The 16,945-nt window shown below is 44.8% G+C and overlaps 1 long non-coding RNA gene across 2 annotated transcripts in view; it reads right to left on the reverse strand.

The window, feature by feature from the left end:
• Positions 1-7,409: 7,409 nt before the first annotated feature.
• LOC122442098 overlaps positions 7,410-16,945 on the reverse strand; it is a 71,064-nt gene continuing 61,528 nt past the window's right edge. For both annotated transcript variants that reach the window (XR_006269547.1, XR_006269548.1), the window contains exon 3: positions 7,410-7,526. This is a non-coding gene — a long non-coding RNA (uncharacterized LOC122442098). The remainder of the gene's footprint in view (positions 7,527-16,945) is intronic.

Below are 16,945 nucleotides of genomic sequence, written 5' to 3' on the forward strand. Positions count from 1 at the left end.
GTTTTCAAATCTCAATGAACAGTTAAGCAGAATAAAAAAAATAACTTTTAATGCTATGAAAAATATAAGTGTCTTGACAACCCTTTAACATAAAAATAAGAAGCTGCCTTTTCCCCATAGAAAAGAGGGAGCATTATTGCTTTATTTCTCCCTGAGCAGAAGATATATTTGTAACATCTTTGAATATAGGGAAAAAAAGCAATATTCTTCTTTACAATGACCCCTAAAATAACTCTCTTTATGACAAAGATGAATTGGGAGAAAATTTTCTAAGTTTATAATAAATCAATGAGTAAATCTAATTTTTTTTAGCTGCAAATGAGTTTATGTTCACATATTGCCCATTTCTCTTTTCTCCTCCAAATGCATGTTCTCTTTGGTGACATTAGTGGATAGATTTCTGCAAGCATTCATAAGTGTCACTGGCTTCTCTTAGCTCAAGCTTTGTACATATTTTCAGATCTTAAAAGCAGAGTGAAAAGCATTAGTCACTTGGTTGTATCTGACCCTTTATGACCCCCTGGACTGTAGCCCACCAGGCTCCTCTGTCTATGGGATTTCCCAGGCAAGAATACTGGAGTGGGTTACCATTTCCTTCTCCAGGGGATCTTCCTGACCCAGGGATTGAACCCGGGCACATCATGTAATATCAGCTGGGAAAAGGAGGGGCAGGAAGGAGAAAAGACATAGAAAAATGGGTCTGGAAGGAGAGCCCTGTCTTAGAAATTACCAAGGTCAAGAAAAATTACTCTCTGCATGCTATGCATGGAGCATGTATAAAATCACATAGCATACTCAGCCTTCTTTTCTGAGAACACTGTGAAAGATGAATAACCAATTCTCAGGGGAAAGTGAAAACATATCTTTGTGTTGGGTATGTTTTATCTTTGGGGAAGAAAGGGAGGTTGGAGAAAACCTGTACACCTCAAAACAAACTTACAGTAGACAAGGCACCCTCAGCTGAAAGCATCATGGCCAGACAATGATTTAGTTATCTTGGCCCCACCTCCATGTTTTTCTGCCCTCACTACACCCAGCCACCTGTTGGCTGTTTACCCATTCAACACTAACTTCAGCTTTGCCTTTAAACTTTTCTTCCCCTGTTACTCTAACTTTTTTTTTTTTGTTACTCTTACTTTTAGAAAATGCACCCATTGTTAGAAATAAACAAGAGTCATATCTGTTGGTCCACTATGTGTGTTTGTCTGCAAGGGAGAAGCTGCAGGTAATCAAAGGAACTGATTTGGGTTTGAGGTTGAAATATGAACCAAACTAGGCTTCTTCACTGAAAAATTTCAGGGTGATTTGCCATAGAAAACCACTGTCCCTGTGCCCATGACTTACAAAGGGAACCAGCCTGTAAACCACTCCAGTCTTTGGGAGGAGGTGGCCATGTCCAGCAGATGTGTGCTCCAGCTGCACCTGCATGGGGCTTGGGGAGCAGGTGCCTCTTGCCTTTCTCAGGCCACAGTTGTTGTTTTCCCAGCTCCTGTGATGCCAACGAGTTTTCACGAGAGTGTACTGGCAGCTGCTTGTTAAAAAATAGTATGGAGGCTCCTCAAGAAATTAAAAATAAAATTACCATATCATCAAGCAATCTCACTTCTGGATGTACATTCAAAAGAAATGAAAATAGGACCTCAAAGAGATAACTACACTCCACATTCTTTGCAACATTATTCACAAAGCCAAGATATGGAAACAGCTCAAGTGTCCATCAACAGATGAATGGTTGGAGAAGATGTGGTGTATCTAACAACGGAATATTACTCAGCCATGAGGAAGAAGGAAGTTCTGCCATGTCTGCCAGCATGGATGAACCTGAATGGTGTCATGCTAAGTGAAGTAAGCCAGGCAGAGATAGACAAGTACTGCGTGTTATCACTTATATGTGGAATCTAAAAAAAAAAAATGGAAATTCATAGAAACAGAGAGTAGAAATGTGGTTGCCAGGGTTGATGTGTAGGAAATAGAGAGAGATTGGTCAAAGAGTACCTACTTTCATCTCTACGGTGATTAAGATCTGAGGATCTAATTGAAGACATGGTAACTCTAGATAATAACATTATCGGTAATTGACATTTGCTAAGAGAGCAGAACTTAAGCGCTGAAAAAAAAGTTTATAGAATATGCCCCTCCACCATATTCTACCCCTGTCCCAACAGCATCCATCACAAGAATGGACTGAAGTGAAAGATTTGTACATAGACTCTCTCTGAGAGTCAGTGCAAAGAGAAGCCCCAGAGCCAACAGAGAAAACGCAAATGACAACACTGGAGGAATTTGAAGCCACTGGTACCTCCACCATCCGTACGCATTAGACATGGCCTGACTTCTGGCAGATTAACTAGACGCTGAGATTCTTCTGTTACATGCCAAGAGAGCATGTTCCTCCAGCTATACCAAATCATTTCAACAACTAGGCATCTTTAAGCGATCAAAATAAAGATAAACAAGAGATTTAACCAGCCTCAGGAATTCTATTAGCAGTGATATATTTGATGTTTGGTGAGTGCCACCTATAATCTGGACACACATGGTATCATATTTAATCCTCCTCTGTGTTCATCATTTTTAGTTTGCTGGCAAAAGTCCCAGTTCAGTTCAGGAGAAAGAGATTCAGTTCAGTTCAGGAGAACGAGATTCAGTTCAGTTCAGTCTCTCAGTCCTGGCTTACTCTTTGTGACCCCATGGATTGCAGCATACCAGGCCTTCCTGTCTATCACCAGCTCCTGGAGGTTGCTCAGACTCATGTCCATCGAGTCAGTGATGCCATCCAACCATCTCACTCTCTCTTGTCCCCTTCTCCTCCTGCTTTCAATCTTTCCCAGGATCAGGGTCTTTTCAAATGAGCCAATTCTTCGCATCAGGTGGCCAGGGTGTTGGAGTTTCAGCTTCAACATCAGTCCTCCCAATGAATATTCAAGACTGATTTCCCTTAGGATGGACTGGTTGGATCTCCTTGCAGTCCAAGGGACTCTCAAGAGTCTTCTCCAACACCACAGTTCAAAAGCATCAATTCTCTAGCCCTCAGCTTTCTTTATAGTCCAACTCTCACATCCATACATGACTACTGGAAAAACCATAGCCTTGACTAGATGGACCTTTGCTGGCAAAGTAATGTTTCTGCTTTTTAACATGCTGTCTAGGTTGGTCATAACTTTCCTTCCAAGGAGTAAGCATCTTTTTATTTCACGGCTGCAGTCACCACAGGCAGTGATTTTAGAGCCCCAAAAATAAAGTCTGCCACTCTTTCCACTGTTTCTCCATCTATTTGCCATGAAGTGATGGGACCAGATGCCATGATCTTAGTTTTCTAAATGTTGAATTTTAAGCCAACTTTTTCACTCTCTTCTTTGACTTTCATCAAGAGGCTCTTTAGTTCTTTGCTTTCTGCCATAAGGGTGGTGTCATCTGCATATCTGAGGTTATTGATATTTCTCCCGGCAATCTTAATTCCAGCTTGTGCTTCTTCCAGCCCAGCGTTTCTCATGATATATTCTGCATATAAGTTAAATAAGCAGGGTGACAATATACAGCCTTGATGTACTCCTTTTCCTATTTGGAACCAGTCTGTTATTCCATGTCCAGTTCTAACTGTTGCTTCCTGACCTGCATACAGGTTTCTCAAGAGGCAGCTCAGGTGGTCTGGTATTCCGATCTCTTTCAGAATTTTCCACAATTTATTGTGATCCACACAGTCGAAGGCTTTGGCCTAGTCAATAGAGCAGAAATAGATGTTTTTCTGGAACTCTCTTGCTTTTTCGATGATCCAGTGGATGTTGGCAATTTTATCTCTGGTTCCTCTGCCTTTTCTAAAACCAGCTTGAGTATCTGGAAGTTCACGGTTCACATATTGCTGAAGCCTGGCTTGGAGAATTTTAAGCATTACTTTACTAGTGTGTGAGATGAGTGCAATTGTGTGGTAGTTTGAGCTTCCTGTACAATGTCACAAATCTCCATCCATAGTTCTTCAGGCACTCTATCAGATCTAATCCCTTCAGTCTATTTGTCATTTCCACTGTATAATCATAAGGGATTTGATTTAGGTCATACCTGAATTGTCTAATTGTTTCCCCCACTTTCTTCAATTGAAGTCTGAATTTGGCAGTAAGGAGTTCATGATCTGAGCCACAGTCAGCTCCTGGTCTTGTTTTTGCTGACTGTATATAGCTTCTCCATCTTTGGTTGCCAAGAATATAATCAATCTGATTTCTGTATTGACCATCTGGTATGTCCATGTGTAGAGTCTTCTCTTGTGTTGTTGGAAGAGGGTGTTTTCTATGACCAGTGCATTCTCTTAGTAAATCTCTCTTTTTGCCATGCCTCATTTTGTACTCTAAGGCCAATCTCGTTTGTTACTCCAGGTATCTGTTGACTTCCTACTTTGCTTACAGTCACCTATGATGAAAACAACATCTTTTTTCTGATGTTAGTTCAAGAAAGTCTTGTAGGTGTTCGTGGCAAAACTCACAGGTAGGGAGCAAATGTTGGAGCTGAACTGGAGACCAGACTTACTGTGTCTGAATTTCCCATAACCCACAGTACCTGCTGCTTTTTGGAGGAGCTTCAGGCTGTAAGAGTCACGCAGTCCTATTATTTGGTAAGAATTACAGAATTCAGTGATCCATGTTGTCTCTCGAGCACTGTTGTTTAGACAAGGCCACTGACACCTCAATTGCTAAGAGGGACCAAACATGGAACAAAGAAACTGAGGAAAGTGGGATTGTTTTCCCAACAGCTGTTGGCTCCTTGGAAGCCATGGACAGGCTTGTTTTCAAGAGAGAGGTGAGTTTCTCTAGCACTAGTGGCAAGTTGACTCTCTGAGATGCTTCATTAAGAAGAATCAAGTACTTGGTTTTTCCCAGGAGAAGGATCCTTTGCATAGAGTTATTGGGCCCCATGGTCACATAGATGGAAATGGTCCCAAGTCCATGGGCAAAAGTCATTCTCTGTGGCTTTCCTTAGCTTTTAGGATTTTTTTTTTTAATTTCCAATTAAAAATGCTCTGAGTGAAAACAACCCATATCATTTTCTGAGCAGTATGGAAGTACTCATCATCCAGGGTATGGGTGATGCTGGAGATTATAGGAAGGATCAAGGGCTTTAGTGTTTTTCTTGCGGAGACTCAGGTGGGAAAGAGAAGATGAAGGTTTCAAGGTTAGATTCTCTCTCCAGAATAACCAGAGGAGAATCTGATAGCTGTAACTTTTACATCGATATTTGAATATGTAAAAGCATATGATACTTTTTCGTTTATCTCTTTGCTTTCCTGGTTTGTCTCCCCCACTGAACGCTTGGCATCATGAGGCCCCTAGGGACCACTGTGGTAGGCTGCCAGCCCTGGGCTGGTAGAGGCCTTGTTGGAAAGGGAACGACGAGGGTGTAGGGAGGCTGAGCCTTAGGCAGGCAGCAGTGGGCCAAGGTCACAGACTCACGGGGAGGCTTATAATGTTGAATCAATGTTCTTGGTCCTGTCTGGTTTCTAGCTTTTCTGGGTGTCAAAATTTATTTCACATAGGGATCCAAAATTTCAGACTGGATGAAAATTTTGTCTTTGGATGAATTTATTTTTGGACTCTGCATCCACTATTTCAGTAGCAAAGGAAGTTCAGCTATAAAATATAGTTTTCTACAAACAGGGGTCATATAGTTCTTTTCTTTACAATTCCGATAGGCAGAAATCTATCACAGGCTGGTATTCAGGGATATTTGTTTATAAAATAAGCCTTTGCACTGGTCATAGTAACGTCACAGAGGGTGAAGGCTGGGCGCGCTGTAGGGCAGACTTGGTAGTGTTGGTTTTTATTTAAGGACCAATTAGTGGGGTAAGACCTTTCTGTCTCTGGCAAAACCTAGTGAAGTGTTTTCTTAAGGATGTGAGTCCTTAATGGGATTCAGAGTCGAGCTTAGCAGGGAAGCTGCTCCATCATTACCCGAGAGTTCCGTTTAGTCAGAAGGCAGCTCAAGACAGGAACATGTGACATCACCGCTCAGCCTGGCTTGGCCGGTGACCCAGCACCCTTCTGGCCAGAGGGACGGGTGGCTGGCAGAGACGTGCCCTCCAGCACATCGCCCTCGACCTTTAGAAGAGTCATCTGCTGGATCTTCTATGACACAGCCCGCTGGATGCATGGACCTGAATTCCCAGGGGCGGCTCACCCCCCCAAGTCCGAATTCGACATATGGACACAGTCAAGGGCGTGTTAACTAGGACAGTTAGATTGTATTTGATTAATGGTCGTTGGCACTGCTCCACTCAGAACTGTGGTGCCTGGACAAGGACCTGAAAGGCCAGAGAGGCTCCAAGTTCACTGTTTCCCTCAAAACCATCCCAGGAAATCTAGCACTTTCCCAGCAAGGAGCTGACACTCACCGATGGCTTCAAGCAAGGAACAGGCGTCAACTTTCCGTTTCTAGACCAGACACACTGTTGGCTGACGAGTCCCTTTTCCTTAGAGAAAACGTCATTGATAAATCCTGAAGCTAAATGAAGAAACTCTGGAGAGAGAGAGAAATAATGATCAGATCAGATATGTATTTAAGGCTCGAGAAAATGTACCAGAAAATTCCGAGTCCCTGAAACAAACTTTTGTGAAGCTGGGAACTGCCAAACGAAACATACCTACAAATCCAGACCTCTGCTGAGTAATTCTTCATGAACGGATTTAAGTGTAGGGGTCCAATAAGATCTCACCTCTGCCATGCAAATAAGCTGTGCTTTTATGGGTGACAATAAAAGGAAGTTTATCTAAGAATCTGATATTCTCTGCATGGAAGAAATTTTTTTTTGTGTGTGTCTGGCAGGAAAGCCTCATGATCCAAATAAACGCTGAATAAGAGTGAAGCAACAGTGTCTGCCCTCATGCTTAGGTTCTTTGATAGGAATGTAGACTGGATTGAGAAAGAAAACGTGCAGTGTATTCAGCGAGCTTTGGCTGTCTCTGCTGTGTGATGTGGAGGGAAGGCAGCCGGCAGGGTGCGGGGATGCAAGGCAGACGGATGCAGGAGGCGTTTACAGGGAGGACTGCTGAGGATGAAGACCTGGCTTGCAAGTTGCTGATGTAGAGAACAGACACTTGGGTGAGGCTGGAAGAAAGGGGGGCAGGGAAGGGAAGACCTGACCCTCTGTCTTCCAGGAGCCCCCTGGTTTCCTTGGGCACATTCCTGTGGGTGGTGTGGCCTGGATTCCAGCGGCCACCTCCTCCCCCTGTGTCTGTGCCCGCAGAGCCCCCTTCCCCAGGCCCTGCCCTGCTCACCTGCATGACAACAGCGGATAAACGAGCTCTCAAGCTCTCCCCTCAGGCCAGTGCTCCCTCTCCCCGCCCCCCACCCCCCTCCCCAGGGAAGACACAGCACACGCAAGCCCCCTTGGGCCACTGCTGTGACTTCTTTATATTTGAAGCACTTCCATCATCCCCTCCGTGTGTGATGCTGGCGATGCTCATCTCACTTGCTTCTCCCTCTTAACTGGCTGCAGCCAGGGTGGGCGATGCTGGAACAGCTGTCGGAGTCCAGGGAAGAACCTGCTGTCAGAAAAAGATGCCAGGCAGCTCCGAGATTCTGGGCCCACAGTCCTGGAGCACCCCAGGAGGCGTGCCCTGACTGTAGCCTCATCTCATATATTTGGGAACAGAGGACCACAGAGACCCCGCCCCAGCCTTCAGTCTTGTCATTTGCTTTTGCGTTGACTCTCCTAGTCAGGAAGAGTGACCGGACTAGGGGATCGGAAGTCACACGCTCATGTGGATCTTAAGACGCTATGGGTTTGCATGAGGGCAGGTGGGATTCTGATGGGCTCAGGCTGGCAGTCAGGGCCCCATCTGGATTCCTGGGTATCTCAGAGGTTGAGGGAGGGAACAACCTTCCTCAGTGTGGGTAGAAGTGCATTGAGGCTGGAAGTCTGATCCCAAACAAGGATGTCCTGGAACAAATTTAAGTAATTATGAGCTTAGAGAGCCTGTATTAAAAAGTTGAAACGTCACTTTGCCGACAAAGTCAAAGCTATGGTTTTTCTAGTAGTCATGTAAGGATATGAGAGTTGGACCATGAAGAAGTCTGAGCACTGAAGAATTGGTGCTTTTGAACTGTGGTGTTGGAGAAGACTCTTGAGAGTTCCTTGGACAGCCAGGAGATCCAAGCAGCCCATCCTAAAGGAAATCAGTCCTGAATATTCATTGGAAGGACTGATGCTGAAGCTGAAACTCCAATACTTTGGCTGCCTGATTAGAAGAGCCAACTCATTGGAAAAGACCCGGATGCTGGGAAAGATTGAAGGCAGGAGGAGAAGGGGAGGACAGAGAATGAAAATGGTTGGATGGCATCATTGACTCAATGGCCATGAGTTTGAGCAAACTTTGGGAGAGAGTGATGGACGGGGAAGCCTGGCACGCTGCAGTCCATGGGGTCGCAAAGAGTCGGACATGACTGAGAGACTGAACAACAGAGAGCCTGGTAGGTGCAGGGTCAAGTGCTGGTGGTCTGGGGTGATACCCGAGACAACGCAGGATAACAGAGAAGGGGCGACAAGCCACATTTGGTGTCCTGTGGTCAGCTGTGTAGACAGGCCAGCCAGTTTCTCTTAAGGACTAATATAAAGGGAACATTCTTTCTGGCCCTGTTGGGCTGAGCACAGTGCCGCCCCTTTCCTTAGACGTGGATGATAACCTTTCCAACACACACCTCATCTGATCTCCTGTGTCAATGTTTACAAGGAAAAATCAGCTTGTCATTTCAGCTACAGTATTTATATCCACCCATAAAACCACACATGGAAACCACAAACAAATTTATTTGCCGTTTTTTGAAAACTTGGCCCTTAAAGGGCATTAGCGAGAACATTGTGCCATTAGCACAGATTGTTTTTAAAACACTTGAAAAGATCCAAATTCTGTTGAATTTGGGGGCCAAGTAGACTGAAAATTGTATCCTGTATCCCAGGAGCTAATGCAGTGTATATGTGAGCACAGGAGAGCAGAGAGCCATTTCGCAATGACCCGTGTCCTGCATGGAGGCTATCTGAGCCTGGACACATATCTATCAGTGTAGCTGGCCATCCCTGGGCCAGAGAAGGCCACTCCTGGAGGAAGCCCGAGTGTCTCTTGGCTTGAGCCCTCTGGCAGGGGTTGGGCCCTGGGGACAGTGAGGTGTTTCCAGCCTCAATGCCTCCTGGTGCCTTCAAGGAGCCACCCCACATCCGTGTCTCAGAAACAGGACTCTGTGTTCCCATCTTATCAACACTGCCTTTAGGAGAACATCCAACATCTTTTCCCCTGCCCCCTCCACACAAACCCCAAGCCCCAGTGCTACCACGCATCCTAGGTGCTTCCAAAACCATGATCTGTCTGTGCCCTTGTCCGGGACGTCCTGGCAGAGTGTCTCAGCCGAGCCTTGGTCCCCCTGGAGCCTCATCCCTGTGATGACCCCCCATCCCAAGCTGGCCAATCAGAATCTCTCCTGGGAATTGCAAAACTTGACGGAGCCGAGCTTGCAGGTGTCTGGAGCTGAGCCGTCCAAGGGCCGGACCGGGTGGACAGCTGCCCTGGCTCTCTGACTCCTAGCACTGGATTATCAATCTTCCTTCTGCTCTTGGACCTGTCTTTGTAAAGTGCCCCTTTTCTTTAATAATAATGTGAAGTTTTTCAGAGCTTATTACACCCTGTGTGCTAAGGACTTCACATACAGCATTTTGTTTCAAAAGCTTATATTATACCCATATCCCACAGATGAGGAAACTGGGGCTCAGAAATTTTGCATGATTCCTTTAAGCAAATAGATTGTCAGGGTTTTAATGCTGATGCCACATAGTCCCTTGAGTAATTTCAATCATGTTGTCAGTTTCTGGAGCTCCTGATGTCAGACTAGGTTCATTCTACCCTGTGATGTCCTTCTTGACTGATTGGATGATTCCCTCCTCTTGATCCCAATAGGACCAGCTCATCTCTATCTCACATCATTGGCTGGTTTACTTCTCTCTCAAAGTCTATGACTTCATGAGCAGTAGAGTCTTAGGTTATGGATGTCCATCATGAGAGCAAAGTAGGAATTCGGTATTTGTTGGGTGGATGCCTGACTCCCTCTTACCTGGACAGATGGACAGGACAGAAAGAGAAAGGTAAGAGCAGGTGACGACAGCTCAGGCCACAATTTGTATGTTTCCACATACTCTGGGGGCAGGTACGTCAACTGAGGACCAAGAGCTGTTTTGAGAACGAAATTCTATTAAGATCAAATAACTTGATTTGAATCATTTCGTTAAATTAATTCAGGAAATACATGTTGGTGATTTTACCAAATCTCAATAGATACTGGAGCACAGGAAGACCAGAGTGAGGGGGATCTCTGGACTTGGGGGGCGGCAAGCAGGGAGGTCCATGATCTGCACACATGTGTGTGTAGGTCAGTGTCAAAGAGTGTCTGGCAGGGCCCCTGGAGTGGAGAAGAACAGAAGTAGGAGGGTTGGTCTTCCTCAAGAAGTGGCAGGGGTCAAGTTCAAGAGCAAAGGGGCTGAAGGCCCCACAAACAGAGGCCCTGGGAGGATGCATGGAGAGAGGTCATGTATGCTGGGGGAGCAGAGAAGGGGAGGGTAGGTGAGGATGGCTGTCATTGGAAAGGCTGACTTTGCTAAGGGCAGCAGAAGATTTTGTCAGTTTCTCTCCTTTTGCATGCTGATTCCATGTAGAAGGAAGGAAATGCTACTGCTGTCAAGGCTGGTTGCAGTTTGTGCTGGTGGCTTTCAAACTGTGACGCTAGGTCACCAGGATCCTTTTAAGTGTAGGTTCCTCAACTTGTCCTATAGAATTGTAATTCACCAGGTCACCAGGATCCTTTTAAAGTGTAGGTTCCTCAACTTGTCCTATATAATTGTAATTCACCAGGGCAGAACCCAGGAACCTGCACTTTTATCAAGCTCCACAGGTGATTCTTATGCAATGGGTCCTTTCCACCTGATTTGTAAACCATTTCCCAGAGTCTCTGTGATGAGGACACTCTCTGTTGATTTAGGAGACTGTGGGGAAGAAGCTTTTGGTTTACTAATAGGATGGTGGCTGTGGGGAGAGTTTAGGATCGGGAAGCAGAGACCATGGGGGTTCAATTCTTTTTTTTTTTTTGGATTTTTTTTTTTTTTAATTTTTATTAGTTGGAGGCTAATTACTTTACAATATTGTAGTGGTTAAGAATGCACGATGCCTCTCTGGGGTCTGTTATAAAATAATCAGAGGCTTCTAGGCAAATCCTAGAGATGGGAGTTTCAGCTGGGACTGGCAGTGGGCAGTGGGAGAAGCTTCCCGGGGACACACTGGCCCTGAAGCAAGGTGGCAGCCTGGGACCTGCACCAGGGTTTCCAAATGCTGTGCTGGTTGTAAGCTTTGGCATCAGGCACATGGATATTATTCCTGGTTCTGTGCAGTTATTTTCCTCTTTTATGCCCAGTTCAGTTCAGTCGCTCAGTTGTGCCCGACCCTTTGTGACCCCATGGACTGCAGCACGCCAGGCTTCCCTGTCCATCACCAACTCCCAGAGCTTACTCAAACTCACATCCATTGAGTCAGTGATGCCATCCAACCATCTCATCCTCTGTCCTCCCCTTCTCCTCCTGCCTTCAATCTTTCCCAGGATCAGGATCTTTTCCAATGAGTCAGTTCTTTGCATCAGGTGGCCAAAGTATTGGAGCTTCAGTGTCAGTCCTTCCAAAGAATAGTCCAGACTGATTGCCTTTAGGATTGACTGGTTGGATCTCCTTTTATGCTCAAACCTTCAGTAAAAGTCTGTTCCACAAAGTAGCACTGGGTTAGGAGTGTTCTGGGGAATTAAAGACCTGCACTCACATTTAAATTTCAGAGCAGAGTATAAAGATATGGCTGAGATGGAAGGCTGTGGTTACATGAAATCTCAAACTGGGTGCCTTAAAACAACAGAAATTTTCCCCTCATGGTTCTGGAGAAGCAAGTTTAAAATGTGGTGGCAGAGCCTTGGTCCTCCTGAAACCCATCGGAAGATCCTGCCTTGTCTTTTCCAGCTTCTGGCGTGACATCCGTGGCTGACAGCCCCAGTCTTAGGATGACACCCAGTCATCCTGTGGTGTCAGCCCTGTGTGTGTCTAAATCCCCCTGTTGTTATAAGGACACCTGTCATACTGGATCAGGATGCACCCTGAGGACCTCATCTTATTATTTTTAAAGTTTTAAAAAAGTATTTTTTATTTATTTGACCTCATTGGATCTGCGTTGGGCTTCCCTGGTGGCTCAGATGGTAAAGAATCTGCCTGCAATGCGGGAGACCTGGGTTCGATCCTTGGGTTGGGAAGTTCTGTTGGAAGAGGGCTTGGCAACCGTCTCCAGTATCCTTGCCTGGAGAATCTTCATGGACAGAGGAGCCTGGCTGGCTACAATCCATGGGGTGGAAAAGAATCAGAAACGACTAAGCGACCAAGCACAGCACAGGGTCTTAGTTGCCTCATGAGGGATCTTTCATGTGGTACAAGGAGCCTCTCGTTGTGACCTTTGACCTTCGGAGTATGTGGGCTTCAGTAGTTGTGGCCTGTGGGTTTAGTTGCTCCAGGGCATGTGGGATCTCCTTCTGGATGAGGGATTGAACCTGCATCTTTTGCATTGTGAGGTAGGTACTTAACCACTGGACCACCAGGTAAGTCCCAGACGACCTCATTTTAACTTGAATAATCTGCAAAATCTCTGTTTCCAAGCAAGGTCACATTTACAAGTACTGGGGGATAGAACTGGAATATATCTCTTTTTAGGGACACGAAACAGCCTGTGACACGCGAGAGTGTGCATGCGTGTTCAGTGACTCACTCTTATTGGACTCTTTGCCACCAACATGGGATTTCCCAGGCAAGAATACTGTAGCAGATTGCCACTTCCTTCTCCAAGGGATCTTCCCGACCCAGGGATCGAACCCATGTCTCTTGCATCTCCTGCATTGGCAGGTGGATTTTTCTTTTTCTTTTTTTTTTTTACCACTGTGTCAGCTGGGAAGCCCAGATGTAATACTGGGTCCCTTTCTATCACAATCTTCTCTCAGAATCTTGAGCAATATTCTGGAGGGAGAATGAATTATTGGAAGAAGCATTAGCAATTTGTGAGGCTGGAGTTCGTACTCATTACTTTATTGGGCTACTATGAGACAAGTGACCCCAGACGAACTTGGGCTCGCTCTGGTTACATATGTGTCATGAGTGGTTAGGGCTCAGCGCTGTTTGTCAAATGCATTACCTAACTCCACTTGTCCTACAGCCAATTCTGCATCACCATCACAGGATCCGAGTCTGGCTTGTGTCGGGCCAAGCTGAGCTCTCCATGCGGAGAGACACTTACTAAATACTTTCAGTGTTCAGACAATTAAATGAAATATCTGTGGGGCTCAGGTTTTCTGACAAGAAGATTGCTATGCAAAGTCAGAGCCTCACTCCTTTACTAAAGGCTGGAAAAGTAAGCAGGGGCTTGGTTACATGGTCCCTTGGATAGCAGTGTTGTGCTTTGACACGGGTCACATTCTGATGTCTGTTTCTGATCATAAACACCTGGCCTGGAAGCTTCCGCAGTGTGTGTCATTTTTAGAGGCTGGGATGGCAAATTTGAAATTCAAATGCTCATGAACAGCAGAGCGAGCATAGCTATAAAAGTGTTTCAGACTACAGTGTTTTAAATGAAGGTTAATTTTCTGATAAAATAGGAAATGAAGGAAAAATTACCTCCCTGCATGCAAGCATGTTTTGGAATACTATAGCTCAATTAGATGTTCTGATTGTGCAAACAATCAGCTTCATGTCTTGTTAAACGTCTCCTTTTCAAATTATGAAGCTTTCCTATACTAAGGTTAGCAGGGGTATTAAGGGTGCAACAGATAAAAGCTCCATCTGAGACAGAAGGAAAATGATAACTTGAGAGGGTTCAGAACTAAATGAGAACTTCATAAAATCCCATAGTGCATCCCAAGTTATTAAAAATTGTCCAGCATGGAAATTAACTGCTAGCCTCAGAGGAAAGAAAAGTTATTACTCTTTGCCGCCTTCCCCTGAGATACTGAACACTTCGTACTCCATGGAGTTTTGCTTTGTGCGTACGGAAATACACGTCAAGCTTGTTAATCAGACCTACACAATACATTATCTGCAATACATTTTTAGGGACACAGAATGTTTACTGCTTATGGGCCCTGGCTTTTGGGGAGAGGGAAGGAGAAATCTTCGGAACTTTTCCTGCAAATCAAATTTGATACCCAAAGTTTTGTGAGTGCATCATTTTATTTTTTTTTCCTGATTCATTCTCAAGTCTTTTAATTCAGCTCTTACTGGGCTGTATCCAGAACAAAGAGACGTGCGTTCACTTTGTGCTGAGTGTTTTCTATTTCTGGTGCTCATGGTAAAGGCACAGAAGTGCAAACACACACTTTACGGCACTTGGTGGAGTTTGTTCATCGAGTGTAGGGAGGAACCCTCGTCTTGGTAAGATGTTTGATATCAGTCACGCTGTTACGTCTGTCTCCTCATTCCTGTCCTCATTGTCCAGTTTTTGCCAGTGCCTGTGCTACCAGCAACCACTAAAACCCCTTCCTGCCTCTCAGCTCCCCAGTGACACCCTCTTTCCCACGAGAGCTCAGCCTCGTGGCTGGCCGAGTGTCATGGTCCTGCCTTCCTGTGTGCCTCTCTTGAACTTTCTCCTGGGCATCTTCCCAGGCTTTGTGCAGCTCAGGGATTGCATCTTCCAGGAACCTCTCCCTGTCCCCAGGCTCCTCTGATGAGCTTCTTGTATTAATACAATGTCCTGTTGCTCGCTCCTGCTCCATCTTCCCCTGGATCACAAGGTCTAAGGGCAGCATCTGGGTCATGTCCACCTGATATTCTGGCCAGTAGTGTGGTAACTGACACGTCCTGGGAGCTTGACCAATGCTTGTTTGCTCCTCGTGTGAGTGATAATTGTCCAGAGTGTCCAGAACAGACACAGGCTCTTCTTGGAAGATAAGACGCACCTTCACTGAAAACCTAAAACATATGATCCAATAAATTCAGGACTGATGAGGCCATTCTCAGTTTGCTTGGGACAAAGGTTCATCACACTCTGATTCTCAGGTTGGAACAGGGCTATGCCTGATTAAGAGAAGAAGAAGTTTTAGGTGGATAAGTGGCCAGTAGCTTGGCAGACTCTGTCACCTAATGCAATGAATTGCTGGAAGTGGTTGTGGATGAGATAAATTTTATCTCAGAAAAGGGAAGTAAGAAGAATTGTCCTGGATCCCTTATATATTCGAACATCCTTTTCTGAAGGGGATCCAGTTCCTTGAATTGTCTAGTGAAGGGCTTTAGGATAATAGCCAAGTCAAGAATTTTGGAGCCATCCAGCCTATGTATCAATCTCATTATATTAGCTGGAAAATCTAGGAAAGGGGCCAATTTCTGTGTATCTCAGTTTTCTCATGTACAAGATGGGATTAAGAAGTATCATGAAATTGTAGTGATAATGAATAAGACAATATTTTGTACCTTATGCAAAACAGAGGGGACTTCCTTGGTGGTCCAGTGGTTAAGACTCCACTTTGCAATGCAGGGGACATAGGTTTGATCCCGGCCAGGGAAATAGATCCCACGTGCTGAGGAGCAGCTCAGCCCACAAGCCACAACTACTGAGGCCCCAGCGCTCTGGAACCTGTGCGCCACAACTAGAGTTCATGTACTCCAACAGAAGTGCCCGCATAAAGTGACGAAGATCCCACATATTGTAACTAGGACCTGACACAGCCAAAAAAATTAATTACTTTTAAAAATAAATACATAAAATAAAACAAAAGTTTGGAGGGTGCAGTCCCTTAGCTAGGGAAGAGTGACTTAGCCAGCTAATCACTTAGCTAGGGAGGATTTTGTATCCTGATTTGTCTTACATAAAATAGGACTTTTCCTGCTCTCCTGGATGGTTTCCCTATAAACCCCCTGTTCTGTGTACCTTCAACATTGGCGTTTTGAGTCTTATGGACTCCTGTAGTTTGCCGCAATGATATCGGGGGTTTTGCCACCCTCAGAGGACTGTTCATGCGTCATCCTGTCGGCTACCCGACACCATAGGCATTATCATGGAAATCCAAGCTATATGTTGTTGTTCCTAAATTTTTAGTTTTCAAAGAACATTCCTGGACCTGCCTGCAAAATCCCATAAATTCAATTGAAATCAGTCATGTTTATGATGGGGTTGTTAAAAAGCTGTAAGTGTTATGAATTTATGACTCTGTGCTCACATTCAGCTGTTCCCTGCTTCTGCTTCTAGGTCTTTCTATCCTGTGTGGGATCAAATTTATATCTGTGGGTGAGATCATTATAAATCTTTTATGCAACACAAGTATAATTTTAAATGTTTGCAAGCATGGAGAACTAGGCCCAGGATGTATCTGCTCTATTTCATAGATTAGGGCTCTTGTATAACCAGTAAACAAACAAACAAAAATCTCTCAAACTCAAACCTAAACATTAAACTTTGTAACCAGCATCCCTCCTTCAATGAAGAGGGGCTGCCTTAAAATGGAGCTAAACTTTGACTCCCTGGATGTTGTTTTAAAATTCTCTTCTTTTTCACATTCAAAAAAAATTGCTGTCGTTGATGACCCTCCTTCCAAGTGTCCCTTACTGACTTCTAACTGAGTTTGGTGAGAAAGGAACAATTTTTCTGCATCAGAATTTCATGTCCCTTTTTGCACAGATCAGTAGGAAAAGCAAGGCCAACACAGGGCAGCTGGTGGCCTGATCTTCATTATCTTTTTCAGTCTTGACTCTGAACTTGTGTGTCGCAGATGTCAAAATGTTAAAGATGATATTAACATCAGAAGTCTTTTTTTTTTCTTTTAAAGGAAAATATTATGAAAATGAAAGCTTATGTCTATCTTCTGTCAAGGGAACAGCTGGGGGCTGGGTGCCCACCACAACCGGGTGAATCGAGCTTTG

The sequence above is a fragment of the Cervus canadensis genome, chromosome 5 (assembly GCF_019320065.1).
Source record: "Cervus canadensis isolate Bull #8, Minnesota chromosome 5, ASM1932006v1, whole genome shotgun sequence".
NCBI classification, from domain to species: domain Eukaryota; kingdom Metazoa; phylum Chordata; class Mammalia; order Artiodactyla; family Cervidae; genus Cervus; species Cervus canadensis.